Source organism: Lactuca virosa, chromosome 1 (genome assembly GCF_052849685.1).
Source record: "Lactuca virosa cultivar CGN04683 chromosome 1, Lactuca_virosa_CGN04683_v6, whole genome shotgun sequence".
Taxonomy (NCBI): Eukaryota; Viridiplantae; Streptophyta; class Magnoliopsida; order Asterales; family Asteraceae; genus Lactuca; species Lactuca virosa.
Window position 1 is genome coordinate 54,276,037 of NC_136426.1, and position 20,926 is coordinate 54,296,962.

Consider the following 20,926-nt stretch of genomic DNA (forward strand, 5'->3'; position numbering starts at 1 on the left):
GATATGACCTATACTCGCCCTGATGTAGCCTTTGCATTGAGCATGGTTAGCAGATATCAAGGGAATATTGGTAAAACTCACTGGATTGCGGTAAAGAACATTCTTAAGTACCTGCGAAGGACTAAGGACTGGATCCTTACCCTTGGTGGGAGTGATGACTTAAGAGTGGTAGGGTATAGTGATGCCAGCTTTCAGACCGACAGAGATAATTTCGCTCTCAGTCGGGCTGGATATTTACCCTAAATGGAGGAGTAATAACTTGGAAAAGTTCCAAACAGGAGACTGTAGCTGATTCAACGTGCGAATCAGAGTATATAGCAGCGAGTGAAGAATCGAAGGAGGCGACATGGCTGAAGAACTTCATCGGAGACCTTGGAGTTGTACCAGCTATAAAGGATCCCATGGAGATTTTCTCTGATAGCGACAGTGTAGTTGCCTTATCCAAGGAACTAAGAGATCATAGCAGATCAAGACACATCAATAGAAAATATCACTTCATAAGACATCAAGTAAAAGATGGACTCCTCGTGGTTAAGAGGGTATCGTCAGAAGAAAATCCAGTAGATCCCCTTACGAAGGGACTGAGTAGGGTTAAGCACTTGCGGCACACTAGTTGTGTCGGGCTAAAAGACAATATTAGTTTCAGTGATTAGATAGACATTTAGAAAGTTGTAATAGTTAAAATGTAATTGACATTTGATGATTGAATAAAATGTGTTTTTATTTATAAGTAAAGTTACTGTCTTGTGTCAATTATTTACTATCGTTTCATTTTGCATGTTTTGACTTCCAAAATAATAAGATTATTCAAACTGTCCAAAGTCGATCATACTTTGGAAGTAGGTTATGAAAGAAGACTGTCATGAATGGGTTTTTGTATGATTGTCTAAGGTGTTAGACATAGCAAAAGATTGCTACAAACATTCATGAGTGCTCTTGAAATAAGATTTGAGTATTGGACTAAACCCACTCTCACATATCACTTCCATGGAATTTATCACGGGTGATTGTGAGACGATCATATTGTATAATCTTCAAACCAAGATATATGAGTTGGCGATTATTTGTTGATTGTACATTAATAGTGCGAAAACGCATCAGTAACTCGATGTTATAAAACGTGCTATTATGTATGATTCAATGAATAGTTAGCAAAAGCATATAAGTCGAAGTTTATCTGTTCATTTTATTCTAAGAGGATTAAAAGCGATATCTTGGGCCCCTCGATGATTTTGTTTTGACTTATGTGTCGGGCCCGGTCAGAACTCTATTGATGTGTTCAATTAAGTTCTATGTCAAACAAATCAGAAATCGGGAAAACAAAATGTTGGACAATGAGTATGACTTTAATTCCATGTCTTTGTCCACACGATATCTTGTAGAACAGAGGATTATATGATCACTTATCTAATGGACGCGTCAGAGTTCGACAACGGCTTTTTGAGAGCTGTGATTGCTAATCGGATTTTAAGTTATATTAGCAATTACATTTATTAGACTTATCCAAGTGGGAGACTGTTGGAAAAGGTGTCTAAGCCCATAACTATAATTGGTATGTACTTGACCCGATAGTAGCATGATCCATTTGGGTTGCATTCATCAAAGCAATATGTTAGGAAGGATATTTGAGTAAGAGAATAATTATGATTTATTATATATTATCCGTGTAATATATTAATTGAGGAATCATATTATTTAATTAGTATTGATCAAGAATTAATTTAAGGATTAATTTAGTGATCAAAAGAGACTAATTAAATTGATACATATGGATTGGGCTAATGATCCATGATTGATTTGTGATGAGCTTATGGGTTAGTCCATGAAGTGGTTATCCAAATCAAATGGGTGGATCATAAGCTTATGGGTATGGATTAGGGTTACACATGACCCTTGGAATTCTACACACACACATACACACACACACACACACACACACACACATATATATATATATATATATATATATATATATATGTATCTCTAAGTCCAAAAACGGTTGCCACTTGTATTTGAAGAGTAAGAACCGATTTTAGAGTCTCCATAACCTCTCTATATTCATCCTAATTGTTCTTGGTGTTTTTTGATTCCACTTGAGGCATCACACTTGGGGTGCTAAGCTTTCTTGAGGCCAAGTTATTCAAGCTACTACACAAGGTAATATTCTAACTTGTTTTTATGATTCAAATATCACCTTGCATGCTAGTTTAGGCTTCATGCTTTGGAAAATGTTTATTGCATGTATAATTAGAGAAAACTTAGATCTAAAGCATTAGGGTTGTATGTGCACCATAGGAATGTTAGAGTACATAAAACCCAACACTTAGTGTGTGTTTTGAGCTCAAGAGTGTGTTTTTGGTGTGTTAAAGGAAGAAGAAGTTGCATCAAGAAGCCTTGAAGTGGAAGCAAGCTTGTGGATCTAGGATCTTTGTCTTCTTGAGAAGCTCCAGAAGGTATAAAGTCTATACCTTGATTTCTTGGTTGTTAGATCCCATTTTTGGGTGTTTTATGTTGCTTTTCTTGTCCCAAAGGTCACATTTAGTGCATGGTTGATTATTGTCATTTTGAGCTGTCCTTCCAGACCCTAGGAAGGGTCCTAAGCCATAAAAATGAGGTCCTATTGGCTAGAATTGTCGCATGCATCTTGTAGAAGGTCTTAATGGGTTAATACCTTGAGTTCAGGACTTTATGGACGTGGAAATTCATAAAGTTGGAAACTTTATGACTTTAGGGTGCATTTGGACCGTAGATCTGAAGTATAGGCTTGAGTGCTTAAGCCATTAAGCACTTAATGAAGTTTTGAGGTTTGCGAGGTTACGCCCCGCGTAGGTGGGAGTACACCCCGCGTACTCGGTTAGCCACCCCGTAAGCTGGTGAATGCGAGGTTTCGCGTACGCTAAGCGTACCTCTGAGTTACACCCTGCGTACTCGCATGAGTCAACCCTTGTTGAGTTGACTCGGCTGAGCTGACTCAGTTGGTTTTGTGGGTTTGACCAGTTGACTTGGACTTTGACCAAGTATGACTTTGAGGGCATTTTGGTTATTTCAGGATTTTGATGGAATTGGTCACTTGGTGGATATAGTATTGTGTAGAGAACTGAGATTCGGAGTCGGGCCACATCAGTTTTGTTCAGTTTGCGAGGTGAGTTTTCCTCACTGTACTTACGGGTCGAAGGCACCAAGGCCGTCCCATTGGTTTGATAACCTGATATTCGTTGGTATGCTAAGTATGGATAGATATGCATGCTAGTTCTGATATGCTAGTTGGTAGATCTGTAGGACTACATGTGATATTGTTAGTATGATTATCTGTATACGATATTATCAGTTATATGTCGACATATTGTGTGGGTTGGGTTGAGGTTGTACTGCTTCGTGCAGTAGCAAACAAACCCTGGAGCAATCCAGAAATGAGTTGAGGGCCGGGTAGGGCATGCCAGACTCATACTGAGGGCTCATGTGCATTCCAGATACGAGCTGAGGGTCGGGTAGGGCAATCCAGACTCGTACTGAGGGCCCGGTGGTATTCAGTCCAGGGACTGATCTTGTCAGGGAGCAAGCCAGACATAAGTTGTGGGCCTGAGGGAAAGCCAGACTTATGTTGTGGGCTCAGGGGTAATCCAGTATGTTAGTTGTGGACCCATTGCATGTTGTTATTGTATATGTGTTATTTGTTGTGTTTGTATTTTGGGGGAAACTCACTAGGCATTAGGCTTACAGTTTTGGGTTATGTTTCAGGTACCGCAGATGATCGTGGGAAGGCGAAGGCGTGATCTTGCACCTCCATGTGTTTTGATTTGTGATTTTGGGAAAACTCTAATTTTAAACATGTTTTGAAAACTACATTGTAAACAATTATGATTTTGGGTTGGTTTTAAAAAGTTTAAATTTGTCATGATTTTTATGGATGTTACAAGTTGGTATCAGAGCCTTGGGTTGAGTGAATTGGAGGAACACTCGTGTGAATACAGTCTCAAACTAAAGAGAAAGATTTTCAAAACAATTTTCAAATGGTTTTCAAAATAATCAAGGAGGATGCAAGGTGTACGATCAGTTGGAGCCAGTAAGTAGACCCCAAAATACCACACTGTTATTTGATATTGTGATATGTTAGAATAGCATGCTAGTGATAGGCTAGGGATCCTTAAGAATTTGCATGATAGAATTTCCTGATTATATGATGCCTGATAGCTTAGGGTTCTTCTTCAATGGAATTGACATCATTACTGTAGTTGCTTAGTGTATGCATCATGGTTATACATAACTAAGGTTCTATAGCCTGATAATGTTTGGTTTGGACTAATTTCCTGTTCTTGTTTGATGAAGGGCGTAGGGTAGGATCAGATATTCGACTGTCTATAGGATCCAACGTTACGTATGATTAGCATACACGAGTGCTGCAAGTTTGGTGGAAGTTTCATGGATGAGTTGTGTGGGGTCAATCAGCCAGTTTCTAGATGTTTATCCTTTCCTCTACGGAGTGAGGATTGAGTGTATGATTATGATAGAGTGTGTTGTTAGGGTTGTTGTGATGATCCTCTGAGACAAATACGGGTAAGTGTGGAAGTTAGTGTGAACCCGTACTACTAAAGACACATGACATGTACGCGTAACAGGGAAGTCACTACCCCTAGGGCTTGTTGGGAGTTGGTTCCCCTGATATGATATGCGTGCTATCTGATATCCTCCTGGTTTATTTTTAGTATGGTGACTACGAGACGATTTGAAGTTGGGTCCGGATCAGGATCGGGAGCTGGCAGTCAGGGTGGGTCAGTTGCATTGGATGACAGGATCTGGGAGATCTTGCAGGAGGAGGTTGTTGCTCACTTCTGAGCTCAGATGCTAGAGATGTTCGAGTCTATTAAGACCGCCATGATTGATTACTTTAATGAGCGTTATGTTGCTTTGTTCGAGGCTGCTGCTGCTGCAGCCACCGTAGCCGTTGCAGATGCAGGGGTTGGATCGGGTCGGGTTTTTTCTGTATCGGGACTTCGACAACACGAAGCCCCCGACTTTCGATGGAGTGCAGGACCCGATCATAGCCATGAGGTTCCTATTTGATGTTGAGGGATGCTTTTTCACATGTTCTTGCCCAGCTAACCAGAAGGTCAGGTGCGCTTTGAACCTTCTGAGGTCCGGAGCGAAGGATTGGTGGAGACTTGCTACTAGTTCATTTTCTTCTGAGCAGAGAGCTGCCGTGTCTTGAGAGAATTTTAGGAGATGTTCTACTCTAGATATGTGTCGCTGGTGGAGCGTGAGAGGTTGGCCCAGGAGTATCTGGATTTGAGACAGGGGACGGAGTCGATGGCGGAGATCACCAAGATGTTCACCGAGAGGGCCATGTTTTGTCCTGAGTTTGCTGCTTCGGAGAAAGCTCAGATGACCCGTTACTTGAGCATGCTCAATACAGAGATCTGACAGTTTGTGTCCGCCCAAGACTATGGTTCTTTATTGGATTTCCAGGAGGCTGCCAAGCGGTGTGAGATTGAGATGACGCTTCAGACGAGGGAGCAGAGACCGGCCCCGATGCAGTCGCAGCCAGCGTCGAATCGGTTCAATGTCGCTGATGTCAGGTCTGGGGGTCGTGATGTGATTTATGAACATTGGTTTGGATTGCGGAATTAAAGAACGTACAATGAACATGGTTATTTCGGTGTTTAAGAGATGCATTCGATTATGAAAGGTGTTACAAAAAAGGATCTAGACCTAAATCTATATAATTAACACACACTAACACTCTCAATTTTACATCTCTCAAGCACACCTCCATAAGTGGTATGAACCCACCTTATATAGAGGTGTTTACATGTCTCTCTCTCACTCTCTATCTCATAAGTCATAAGGCTAATGCACCACATGCAAGTGGGTCTACAAAAGTCAACCCATTTACAAAGTCATACATGGATAATTTTGTACCCAACATTCTCCCCCTCAAAGTTAGGAATGGATGACCCACTTCAAATCTTCCAAAATCGAGCAACTACGCGAACGAGCCTCAAGCATGACACATGTTGAGATGAACTTCAAATCTTCAATTCTTCCATGATTCTTTAATTTGGGTTCTAGGATGTGAGACCATACGAACCGAGCATCAACGAATGATCAAGAGCTTCTCAAACTTCAAATAATCACCCTAAAATTGAGCATAAAAACACACCCCAAAAATCTTCAATAAGTCCAAACCCATCTTGAACCGAAATCACTTCCGAATCTCCAATCGATTCATTTCATAAACTTCAAAAATTCAAGGTCACTTCGGTCTACAAGTCCGCGTAATATGAAAAATTCAACTTCGAATTTCCATATAAATTTCTCCCCCTTTTTATAATCGAAATTTGATTATAAAACCAACAAGGAAAGAGAATGTGCTCTATTCGGAAATTTTCTTGTCAAAACTCCCCCTTAACATGTGGCATAAACTTTTAGATTCAATCCGGAAAACCGAAAAAATCTTCAATTTTTAGCTTCGTTCACGGACCGCCTTTGACAAAATTTCTCAAAAATGGGTAGAAATTGTCAATTTCAAAATTCTGCAGTGACCCGGTGCGCCCAAAACAGCCAAAAATGCAAAACTCTCCCCTATTTGTGAAACTGGGTAGAAAGCGTCAATTCACATTAACTGCAGGGGCCTGAAATGAAAATTCTGCAATTTCTCAGCTTTATGAAGCTATTTTCGAAAGTGGGTATAAACAGCCAAACTTTCGAAACTTCAGGGACCCTTTTCGAAAATTCTGCATTTTGTCCAAAAATGTCCAAATTTTGACCATAGGCAAAAGTGTCAAACTGTCGAAACACCAGGGACCATTTTCGAAACCTTTATGCTTTCTTCCCCCAATTCGTTTCCCGGACAACGAAACTTTCACAGCAACATTTTTAACGAAAAATTTTCTCCTTCCCGTTCGTTAGATTCAATCACCAAATCCACACCTCTATTTTAACGACACTTTTTGCTTGAAATGTCAAAAATTACAAACTTTCGTTAGTTCCAGCCAAACAGTCGACACCAAAAACTTTCGTTAGTCAACACCCGGTAGAAACTTTTGAAATTTTCATCACTTCCCGATTCGTTATCAATACCTTCGCTTTGTGATACAGGGACCCCAAAATCCAACAGATCCCAAACTAACGAATCATAAACTCAAACTTTCGAAATTTCAGACCAAATATCATCTTTCGATTTCAGTTAACAACCCAAATTATCTTTTCCATTCGTTATCAAGCAATCTAGTCTTCAACCCGTTGCTAACGAATCCTTTAAGAACATCAAGTATCGATTCCAAAATCATCGACTTCCCAATCAAGTTTTCCAATCGATTTTTCGTTTCTCAGTCAACAATCGATATACACATCAAAATCCATAAACATCGACATTACAGGAACCTAAAGGAAGTATCAATTCACTGGTTTGTTTTCATCCCAAAATATCGATATCCTTATACTAAATCATTCCCCAGTCGAGTTCTATTCAGTTAGACCACCTAAGCCTTCAATATCAAAACATCAATTTACCCTATTCGTCAATCAACATCAAATACAAGACTTCGATATCAACCTGAGTACCATCAATATCATACCAATTTCAATTTTGAATTACTATTATCAGTCAACTGTCAACATACGATTCGATTCTAGAAGCTTTTACCAACCAAAATCCAAAAACAATTTCGACTACCACTACTGTCTATTCGATTGTATGACTCAAAATCGAACTTCAATCGATGATACTTGGAGACGAATGAAACAGATTCAAATGAAACAAAATCGAACTTTGATTTTTAACAATCTCGATTCGACCTAATGATCACCCTCAATTTGTTCATACATGCAAACGATTAAAGGCAACAATCGAATATGATTTCAACTCCAATCAAGGATTTCGATAAAAAAACGTAGAATCAAATTTCTAATCTTGACTCCTATTTATGATTTTGACTTTACGAACGAGGAATCGTATCTGTTTTGACATTGGGCTCACAAAAGGTAAGATGAACAGTAAAACCATAAGTTTGGGCTCATATCAACGAATAGTAAATGACTTAATTTGGGCTCAAAACTGATTTGTGAATAGCAAATAATTCGAAAATAATTGGCTCAAGGAATTTGAGAATAATGAACAGTAGCAAATTCATTTTTATTTCGAATGTACAATAACATTTCGATATTGAACAACAAAAATGAATTTTAGAAATAATTATGAGATTATGATTTTAATTTTGGTTTGAATTTGATCTAAACAAAAATAATTGGATCAATCAATGGGGTTTGAAACGATTTTGATCCAATGAGGCAAATCGATCCAAAATTGAAAAACACAACGTACGAATCGAAATTAAGAACGTTTTGGAATCCATTTGAGAATTTGAGATACCTTTTTGACGAATCGAGATCCATGTTCAACGAACGAATCAAATTTAGAAGATCTTGGTTCTTTTGTTGGAACGAGAAAATCTCTGATTTGAACATTGTACCATCCATTATGCGCAATGTACAACTCGTTCTTCGTGTTCTTCGTGGTCTTCATCAAACCAAGAACATCTTCAAAAGAATCATCAACACTTTTGGTTTTTGACTTCAAATTCAATGAAACACTTGGAGATTGTTGCTTTGGAACCCAAATTTGCTTCACGGATTTCGGCTTCACAACAACATTCGAATAAACCCGTTTGTTTTTGCGTTTGATCTTCTTCTTCTTTTTCTTTCTCATCTTTTTGCATCTTGAAGACTTGATTTCATGAACAAAACCACTTTCCACAACTTCTTGAGTTTGAATCAAATCTTTTGGAGTTTGATACTTGTGAATTTCTTGGATCACCGGCTTCCGATAAGGAATCATTCCTTCAAACGAATCACAAGAACACAAAATATCATCAGCTTGAACTCCAATCGAGCAAAAAACTTTTTCATCTTGAGAATCAACATGAATCTTCTTATCATGAACTTCAAGAACATCAAGAACATCACATTGAAGTCCATTGTCTTGAACTTCAACAAACTTAAGAGCATGAAGATCATTTGGGTCTTCGATAAGAGAAACATATTTCTTATTGAAGAAATATTTTTCTTCTCCATTCCTTTTATCACAACTACGTGTTGATATGGACCAGGTAATTTCAGCCAACCATTTAATCTCACAAAGTGGTTGAAATATCAAGCTTCCATGATCATCCTTCAATCCTCCATAAGAAATCATAGTTCCCCATTTAATCAAATTGTTTAACACCAACCCATAATATTGATCTTTATTGACTTTGTATTTGATATCTAGAGAGAGAAAGTGATTTTGAATGAGTTTTCTAGAGAGAGAAAGTGGTACAAACAAGTATTCTAGAGAGAGAAAGTCAAATTATGGATAAAATCAAGGAAAAATTCGACTTCTAGAACACACAACACTCTCTAATCACGAAGATCAATAAGAACATGAAGAATCACCAAATCAAGATAGCCATCAAGGATCAATTCTTGATCCAATCAAAAACACCCGCTCTGATACCAATTGATGTGATTTATGAACATTGGTTTGGCTTGCGAAATTAAAGAACGCATAATGAACATGGTGATTTCGGTGTTTAAGAGATGCATTCGATTATGAAAGGTGTTACAAAAAGGGATCTAGACCTAAATCTACATAATTAACACACACTAACACTCTCAATTTTACATCTCTCAAGCACACCTCCATAAGTGGTATGAACCCACCCTATATAGAGGTGTTTACATGTCTCTCTCTCATTCTCTATCTCATAAGTCATAAGGCTAATGCACCACATGCAAGTGGGTCTACAAAAGTCAACCCATTTACAAAGTCATACATGGATAACTTTGTACCCAACATTTTGGAAGATCTTGCAACTTTCACCCAAAAAGTCAAAAAATTTCACAAATTGGAAATTTTTTCGAGGCTTTTTAGTGATTGTTTTTCCGTGCAAGATTTTTGGTGATTCATTTTTGTTACACATCAAGGGGGAGTATGGTGAAGTTCATTCCTCGGGCGCTTCTCACCCTTAATGGGTTTTATAATCATTTTTTGATTATAAAAAGGGGGAGAATGATGGGTATTCGAAGCGAATTTTTCGGGTATTCTTTGCGGATTTGAATACCGGTGTTACTTCGAGGGGGAGTTTGGTCTTGATCATGCGAGCTCGTTGGAGATTAAAGCCGTACATCCAATCCTAACTTTGAGGGGGAAATGTTAGGGTGCAAAGTAACTCTTGGATGTCATGAGGGCTTACTCCTTTGTATGTGTGTAATGAGTTGTCTTTCCTTTATAAGGAAGTGAGTGACACTCGTTTTATCTAATGAACACTTTGAGAGCATTAGTTTAGAGAGAGAAATTGCAAGACCCATTTGTACTCTTTTCTATGAAAACTAATGAGAGCTTAAAAGAATTATTTACTCTTTGTGTTCTTGATTTTGCATGATGATTCACTAGATCTTTTCTAATTCCGCACATGCCATCATAATCAACACCACTACAGGTCGAAAGGGACGCACTTGTGGAAAGTGTGGCAAGGTTCATGAGGGTGCTTGCCGATCATCTTTTGGGTGCCATAAGTGTGGTCGGCAGGGCCATATGACGAGGGATTGCCGCCAGCAGGACCCAACACTCAACTCCAAGATTTGTTATCATTACGACCAGGTTGGCCATGTGAAGGCCAACTGTCCCTCGCTTGCTGCTAGGCCGGTGCAGGATCCAACGCCGGCTACATTGAGGATCACTGATGGGAGTCAGGGCAGGGTGGAGCCCCCGAGGGCTCGAGGTCACGCTTTCCATCTCACTTCCGAGGAGGCCAGAGCAGCTCTAGATGTTGTGACTGGTATGTTTCTATCCATTATTCTGTTGATTATGTTTTCTGTTATGCTTTTCTATGTGCCTATGTTAGGTATGTTCCTAGTGAACTCTTTGTCTGCTCTAGTGTTGTTTGAATCGGGTGCGAGTCGGTTCTTTGTATCTCGATCGTTCAATAGAGAGTTTGATATGTCCATTAAGGAGTTAGAGTGTCCGTTGCGAGTTTCTATCGCCAACGAACACATGGTTTCTGCATCATCAGTGTATCAGGGTTGTGTTATGGAGATCTTCGGGGTACCTTATCAGATCGATATGATCCTTATTCCCCTAGGGGATGTTTACGTGATTGTGGGTATGTATTGGTTGAGCCGGTTCGGTGCTATGATTGATTGTGAGGGCCAATGCATGGTAGTTCGAACCCTAAATGGGGGAGAACTGGTTATCTATGGAGAGAGCACCAGGATGGGTTCAGGGTTTTGTTCTGCATCCAGGGCCCGACAGTATATTCAACATCGGTGTGCGGTCCACTTGGCTTATATGGTGGATACGCGTGTTGGGGATCAGATTTCAGTTTCAAAGGTTCCAGTTGTCAGGGAGTTCGCAGATGTGTTTCCGGAGGAGTTTACGGGTGTGCCTCCCAAGAGGCAGGTCGATTTCAGGATCGACCTTGTGCCAGATGCGAGCCCTATTGCCAAGCCGTCGTACCGCTTGGAACCGCCTGAGATCCAAGAGTTGTCATCTCATTTGCAGGAGCTGTTAGGCAAGCAGTTCATCAGACCAATCAGCTATCCATGGGGAGCGTCGATTTTTTTCGTCAAGAAGAAGGATGGTTCACACCTGATGTGCATTGATTACAGGGAGTTGAACAAGCTAACAGTGAAGAACCGTTATTCCCTTTCGCGGATTGATGACCTCTTTGATCAGTTGCAAGGTGCATCTTGTTTCTCCAAGATAGATCTGAGGTCTGGGTATCATCGATTCATAGTGAGAGGGGAGGATGTGGAGAAGATTGTGTTCTGGACTCTTTATGGGTATTACGAGTTCGTGGTGATGCCATTTAGGCTCACCAATGCGCCTGCAGTATTCATGGATTTGATGAATCAGGTATGCAGGCCGATGCTCGATTATTCCGTTATTATGTTCATTGATGATATTTAGTGTATTCCAAGACCAGAGAGTAGCATGGGGAGCATCTTTGTGAGCTTCTGGGGTTTTGAGGCGAGAACGAATTTATGCTAAGTTCTTAAAGTGCGAGTTTTGGTTACGATAGGTTCAGTTCCTTGGACACCTCGTTAACCAGGATGGGATATTGGTCGATCCGGCCAAGATCGAGGCTGTGATGCAGTGGGAGGTTCCAAAATCTCCCTCAGATATCAGGAGTTTCTTGGGTTTGGCAGGGTACTATCGGAGATTCATTCAGGATTTTTCCAAGATTGCAGTACCTCTCACTCGTCTGACGAGGAAAAGGGGTGGATTTCCGATGGGGCCCTGAGCAGCGGTCGACATTTGAGACCCTTCGGCAGAGATTATGTGAGGCCCCGGTATTTACCCTGCTGGAGGGAATTGAGGATTTCGTGGTATTCTGTGATGCATCCATCACTGTTTTGGGGGCGGTCCTCATGCAGAGAGGACGGGTGATAAATTATGCTTCGCGGCAGCTGAAGCCGCACAAGACGCGATACCCTACGCATGATCTGGAGTTGGGGGGCAGTGGTTTTCCCTCAAGATTTGGAGGCATTATCATTATGGGGTATGTTGTACTATCTACACGGATCACAAGAGTCTAAGGCATATTATGGACCGGCCGAACATGAACATAAGGCAGCGCAGGTGGCTGGATGTAGTCAAATATTATGACTGCGAGATCCTTTACCATCCGGGTAAAGCGAATGTAGTGGCGGATGCTTTGAGCCGCAAGTCAGCTGGGTCTTCAGATGGGATGTCATGTATGAGGATATCAGTGGATTCCCCACTTTTGGGGTTGATTAGGAGGCTCAGGCCGAGGGTGTTCGGGAAGAGAATTGGAAGAAAGAGAGGATCAGGGGTGAAATTGCCAGATTTTTCGCGGATAGTCGTCGGTTGTTGACCCGATGTGGTCGGGTCTGGGTTTCGATGTCTGGTGGGGTTAGACAGATTGTATTGGAGGAGGCTCATAAGTCTCGTTTTTCTATCCATCCGGGGGCCACCAAGATGTATATGTTGGATTAGGTGTCTAAGCCCATAACTATAATTGGTATGTACTTGACCCAAGAGTAGCATGGTCCATTTTGGGTTCCATTCACCGAAGCAATTTGATAGGAAGGATATTTGAGAAAGAGGTTATTTGTGATTTATTAATATATTATAAGTATAATATATTAATTGAGAAATCATATTATTTAATTAGGATTGATCAATAATTAATTTGGAATTAATTCAGTGATCAAAAGATACTAATTAAATTAACGGGGACTGATTAAGTAAATCAGTGATACTTATAGTTTGGGCTAATGATCCATGTTGATTATGTGGACTAAATATTTGTAGAGTCCATGAAGATTTATTCCAAAGGGATTATCATATGGATTATTGGATTAAAGGCCCAAGGAAGTGGATTAGGGTTTACAAGTTGAAACTCTTGAAATTCTACATTATAAGTGTAACCCCTAAAACCCTAAAATTGGCACTTGTGCATTCCAAGAAGAAGCTAGTCGTTTTTGGTGGTTCATAACCTCTCTCTCATTTGTCCTCCTCTTGCTCTTGGTGTTTTGTGAACCATTTGAGGCATCACACTTAAGGTGCTAAGCTCTTGAAAGGCCAAATTCTACAAGCTACAACAAAGAGGTAATCTTCCAACATATCTTCATTTGTATGCTAGTTATAGGTTTCATGCTTTGGATGATTTTGTTACATGTATAATTAGAGCGAACTTAGATCCAAGGCATTAGGTTTGTATGTGCACCATAGGATGTTATAGTACATAAAACCCATTAGTGGTATCAGAGCCATGGGTTGTTTTCTGTTATATTGATGCATGGCTAATTGTTCAAAGTTGAAGCAAGTCGAAAAACTACACTCTGACAGAAGGACTCGACGAGTCCATACATGAACTCGACGAGTTCAGGGTGAACTCGACGAGTCCATAAGCTGACTCGGCGAGTCGGACAGCCTGTTTGCAGTTTTTCGGGTTTTTTGCCTGCTTTGGATTAGGATCATTACCACAAACTGTTTTGTTTCATAAAATTTGATTTTTTTTATATGGTAATGATCATCCCCATCCAATAACATGATGATTGCCAAATTTTAAGATAATTACTTGATTTTGTGAAAAAACTATTTATTTGTAAAAGTTAAATCATTTTGCTATAAGAGTTGCATTAGGTCAAACTGGTAAAAGATAAAGAATGTATGATTATTTTTATTAGTTTCAAATTTGATCTAAATATTTTAAGAGGTTACAAAACTTGTCATCAAGTTTTGGAACTCAAAATTTTTTAAGGAGTTACAAAATTAAGTCCATAAGTTATGGAATCCAAAGGTTTTCAAGAGTTTCATAACTTGCCCTCAAGTTATGGAATATGAAAAGTCTCATTCATGAAAACATTAACTCTTGTAATTGAAATGTTTCAAAAGATGCAACTCTTAGGTTCATAACTTAAAAATTAATTAAATAGTTTTTAATTTTGAATTTTTATATTTAGCACCTTAATGTTTTGAATAGTTCAAATTACATCTTTATGGATTTCATTAAATTAATTAAAAGAGAAGATTAATAAATCCATAATCACATGGCTTAAGTTTAATTAAATTAAGAGTATAGTTTAATTAGTATATTAAACCACAAAGTATTTTAAAAGTTTAAAATACACCCTTATACTATATAAAATTAAAAGTTTAATATATTATATATGTATAAGTTAAAAAGTTAGTCTTACCGTTAGCAGGCCTCATTCACGAAGCTGGTCTATAAGGGGTGTTTAAGGAAGCGGCCTGTAAAATGACCGCCATTGGGTATCCACTCTTACCCACCGCACCCTTGACCAGTGGAGGGTCGTTAGCCGAACGGGTTTGAAAGGACACTTAAATACTCATTAAAAGTATAATGAAATACAAAGTAACTAAACACTTTATAAATTCCCATTCTTAGTTGCTATAGGAAAAATGTGAATTTGATGCTAACCCATGAAATTGCACATCACACCTTATTGGTCAGTTAGTGGAGCGTGTGTGGTTAACCGGCACACTAATATGGACTAATGAAGGATGGCAATGGGTTTCTCGTAAATTATCATTGATCAATGGAGCGTGTGTGGTTAACCAGCACATTGATAAGGTGATTAATGAAATCGAGAGTACCAAGCTAATTTGCATGGTTATTCACACCTTGTTTGTGATCCTCGGTATCCGAGTCACAAACTTGAAGGGCATAATCGAGATTAAACATGCCATTGAAAATTTCAATGAATCTCAAAAGAATCTAGGAATTTCAATTCATTTAAAACCTAATATTCATTTTCCTTTTTCATGGTGGAAATTGGTAAATCGTCATTTACCTACCTTCAAATATTTTGCAATTGGATTACGACATCCCTCTTCCGAATTGCAGAATATTGTGCTGGGTCCTAGCCTTAATATTTCATTTTGGGTTTTATATTAAGGACTTAAATCAATTAACTTGAATTTCTCCCTTGTAGATGTCTGGTTCTGACAATTATGGTCTACTTTATCCTTTTGGAAAAGTCTTTCCTTATAAAGATGATATTCCACAAGACAATCGAGGTGAAAGATTAATACCTTCTTCGTGCTGTAGTGGAATTTTACTTCCTCCACCTCCTCCAATTATTCTCCCTAACCCACATGTTCGTCGACTTGAAAAGTTCAAGGTCACTCAAACCCTATTGGCTAGCAAACACAAAGATGAAAAGTATGTATGTGCACACGTCTTGGAGATGAAGTCACACATTGACAAGCTGGGAATGTTAGGTGTCGTTGTCTCGAGGAAGTTGGTTGTTGACTTGGTTCTTCAATCACATCCTAAGTCATATAGTGAGTTCGTTAAAGATTACTATATGACAGATCACAACGTGACCCTTATCGATCTTACCTATTTGCTAATTGCTGCTGAATCAGAACTGATTTGGCGCACTGGTAATGCAAATTTGATTGGAAGATCTACTTCCAAAACTTCCATGGACATTGACAATGGCGATATTGGAAGTCCAGAAAAGCTTTCTCTTCCCAATGGAAAGGGATTGGCCAAGGTCAAACCGTTTGAATAAATGGTAAAGAGAAAGGCTAAGTCTGATATTGTCACGTGTGCCATTCCAAAAGAGTTTGTTTGTTACTATTGCCAAGAGAAGGGACATTGGTTGCGAAGCTGCCCTGACTACCTGAGAGATCTAAGAGATGGTAAAATCAAATTGTATGATTCTGCTTCAGGTAAGTTCATTATCTAACTCTATTAAGTTCCTATTTGAAGATTCTTAATACATGATGTGATGAAATCACATTTTGATGTTTTGTAGGATCGAAGAAGAGAAAGGAATCTTAAAGAAAGAGCAGGCCGAGTCTGATCATGAAGAGATGGATTTCGATCGCATGATTCGATGATCAAAATTGTGAGCTGCTACTTAGGAGTTATGATAGATTGATTAGAAATATATAGTAACATAGTTTTCATTTGTAATTGCATTGTAAGGACAAGTTTTTCCGCAGTTTTATAAATAAAGAAAATTTTGATTTTATCTTATTTTATAATTCCTTGCAATGGCATTTGTGAAAATTGATGTTTGTATGTTTCTATTTTTTGCAATATTGATTTGATTCTTTCGTTTGTGTTATTGTCTAAATTTACCAAATAAGGAAAGATTCTCATCACCAAGTTTCAATTGGACAGAAACTTGGAATCATGCAACTTTTATTGTATGATGAATGAGAACCTTCGTCTTTGGGAAATTAAGACTAATTCCTTGTTCACATGTATATGTGAGTCAAGTGAAGGACTAGGGGATCGGGTATACATGGTTGTGAACTGGTCAGGTCCACCACAAAGAACGATAAGACTATTCGTCATGATTTACTAAAAGTTTAGTAAATATGGTTATGCTTACAAGTTTAAGTGTAACTCTGAATCATTGAAAAAGTTTCAATGTATGGCAGAACGAATAAGAAGAATCAAATTAGGCAGAAAGATAAAAGTTTCTCCAATCTGAAAGGAAAGGAGAGTACTTAAGTATCGTGTTTCATGATCATATTAATGATTATGAAAATCATATCATAATTGATCCTCTAAGGACACCTTAGTACATAAGTATGGCTAAGAAGAGGAATCAGAAATTGTTGAAATGGTTAAATCAATTAAGGTGAGTCATACTTCGTTTCAAAATCAAGTCTTAGAGTCATACTCCAAGATTGTTCCTTGAGTGACATATCTTAAGTAGGTTTATAACACATTTAGAATTGGTAGTTGTGATGTCTTTAAGACAAAGACCAACTAAGACAAATTCTATGAAGTGTTTTTCCTTGATAAGAATCTGCACTAACTCTTGAATATTTGTTTGTCAAGGAGTGTTTCTTGACAAGAGACTCTTATATGTCAAGAAGTCAGTGGGAGTCCTAAAGATCTTGAAAACTTTCAGGAACTAATCAAGAATAAACCTATTGTGTATCACTAGCTCACGACTTGAGGTTTGTAACCTATTGTGTTGACATATTCTTGTTTATGTGCCCATTCCAGTTAAAAGTTGACTATGCATGTGAGTTCTATGAGTTCTCAATTGTTTGCATAAGGCGAAGGACCTTGATCGGTGAAAGTTCATTGGTCTGTATAGGTGAGCTTCTTAACAACTTGGAAGATATGGTAGGCCCTTGTGCTACCAAGTGGCAAGAAATTAAGATTGAACAAGTTCAGTCCATATGAGTTTGAATTTGTCATGGACCTTGTCTTATGATAATGGTTGGGAATGACAGATTCACATGGATAGGAACACATACACCATAAAATCTAAGTGGTAAGGTTTCTCTCCAATTCATGAAAATGATTGTGAGGAAACGCTTTCACTAAGTTGATTTCAAATAATTATCAATTGTGATATTTGCATTCTCAAATTCGATTAAGATTACGGCATCCTTCTTCATAAATCGAACTGTGAGAAATGGAAAATAGTTTGAACATTCGAGACTTACTGTCGTACATTCTGAAATAGTTTAGACACGCATATGAGCTTTCTAATAAAAGGTGTATGAGCTTAGATAAAGGCTTATCGAAGCATCTCGTATCAGAAATCTGAACTTTGGTAAAAAGTCAATAAGTATTGATTTCTAGAAGTCCAGCTGATTTTTGGGAACATGTCAAAGCTAGTGGGAGCATAAGTTTTATGCTAGCAAGATAATAATTATTATGCTAGTGAGAGCATAATTAGTATGGTAAGTGTTGCGAGTTAGCAATGCCATTTATAGGAAACAAAGGTCTAATTTGCAAAGTTGCAAAGGTTGAAAAGTTGTTTCGCTATAGTAAGGGAGAGGATATTTATACTTTATTTAGAATCTAAAAGTTTAGATTGAAGTATTAATCAAAATTAGTCATGGATATATATGAATACCATGTTGAAATATTTCAACATTGGAAATTCTATATGTGGAAATATTATAGCAAAAGACTGGTCAAGTATCATGTCTTTATGTAAGACATTATGAATCGTGTCCCATATACTTCAGATATAGGATCGATTGCATATGCTATAATATTCACATGTTCTAATTTTCCAAATGACCAGGGCATTCAAAGGGAAAAAGGACTAGAGTCGGATATGACTAAAGTGGTTAAACAACTGTTAAGGACAATCTAAGGTTTGATAAGGATTGGTTGCTTAAGTATAGTTGGAAGTATAGTAATGGATGGACCATATTGACATTAATATGAATAGACATAATTCTATTAATAATGCATTGTCATATGGAAAATATGGAAATGTTTTCATAATGGGAGTTGGATATTAAGAATCTATGTGTAGGTTACAAACTATTATGCAAGAAGGATGTTCAAAGGAATGTACTTTGAATTTGAGACTTCGCTTCCTTGGAATTGTTTTGTTATCAATCTCCAGTGGAAAGTTTTGTAATATCGTTGGCAAAGTCTATGTGACTTTGGTACCTCGACATTACAAAAGGAATCATTGCATGAAAGTTTAGAATCTAACACTTGTGATAAAGATTTGGAATTGTGAAATGAGTTTCATTGGAGATATTTTCTATTGATCTATTTCACAAAGAAGGACCATAGGTAAACATGGTGTGCATGCTTGGAGCATGGGATAACTATTGTTTTAATTCAAGTATGAAGTTGATTAATCGAAAGTTTTGAGACCATATTGAATTCGATTATTCTTGTGTTTCACTTTGCATGTTTTGACTTCCCGAATAATAAGATTATTCAAACTATCCACAGTCAATCATACTTTGGAAGTAGGTACCGAGGTAAAACTGTCATGAATCTGTCTGTAGACTGTCTAAAGTGTTTAGACATAGCAAAGTTTGTTGCAGTGTTCATGAGTACTCCTGTAATAAGATTTGAGTATTGGATTAAACCCACGCTCATCTGAATCACTTCATGGATTTCATCACGAGTGATTGTGAGACGATAATATCTTATATTCTTGAAACGGAGGCATATAGTTGCAGTTTACAAGTCGGTTGCACATTGATGATATGTAAACGCACCAGTAACTTGGTGTTATAAAACATATTGTTGTGTGTGATTTGATGAGTAAATAGAGAAAGCATATGAGTCGAAGTTTATCCGTTCCTTATACCTTAATAGGGATAAAAGCAATATTTGTGGGCCCCTCGATGATTTAGTGATGACACTCTAAGCGCTTGACCAAGCCTGGACTGATTTGATTTGTTCAATTAGTCAGTCGTCATAAATCGGAAATCGGGAAACAACACATGAATAGAGAGAATGATTATAATCCATGTCTCAGATCATACGATATCGAGAATGGAGGAATATATGATCCCTTATCTAATGCACGCGTCAGAGTTCGACAACGGCTTTTGAGAGCTACGATTGCTAGTCGGTTTTTCAAGTTGTATTTGCAGTTATAGTTATTAGACTTATCCAAGTGGGAGACTATTGGATTAGGTGTCTAAGCCCATAACTATAATTGGTATGTACTTGATCCGAGAGTAGCATGGTCCATTTTGGGTTGTATTCAACTAAGCAATTTGATAGGAATGATATTTGAGAAAGAGGTTATTTGTGATTTATTAATATATTATAAGTATAATATATTAATTGAGAAATCATATTATTTAATTAGTATTGATCAAGAATTAATTTGGAATTAATTCAGTGATTAAAAGAGACTAATTAAATTAACGGGGACTGATTAAGTAAATCAGTGATAGTTGTAGTTTGGGCTAATGATTCATGTTGATTATGTGGACTAAATCTTTGTGGAGTCAATGAATATTTAGTCCAAAGGGCTTATCATATGGATTATTGGATTAAAGGCCTAAAGAAGTGGATTAGGGTTTACAAGTTGATACTCTTGGAATTCTACACTATAAGTGTAACCCCTAAAACCCTAAAATTGGCACTTGTGCATTCCAAGAAGAAGCTAGCCGTTTTTGGTGGTTCATAACCTCTCTCTAATTTGTCCTCCTCTTGCTCTTGGTGTTTTGTGAACCATTTGAGGCATCACACTTGAGGTGCTAAGCTCTTGAAAGGCCAAATTCTACAAGCTACAACAAAGAGGTAATCTTCCAACTAGTGTTTGTGTTGTATATCTTCATTTGTATGCTAGTTATAGGTTTCATGCTTTGGATGATTTTGTTGCATGTATAATTAGAGAAAACTTAGATCCAATGCATTAGGTTTGTATGTATACCATAGGATGTTATAGTACATAAAACCCATCAGTATCGGGATTTGAGATTGAGCTATTGGTGCCCGTGTATGAAGAGAGAGATAGCCTGGTACGTTGAGATATAAATGACCTACAAAATGGTCAAGGATGAGCATCAGAGGCCGCATGGAAAGCTGCAACCTCTGGATCTTTCCATATGGAAATGGGAGCAAATTTTGATGGATTTTATCACCAAGTTGCCGAAGACGGCAAGGGGTTTTGATGCTATCTGGATCATCGTGGATCGATTGAC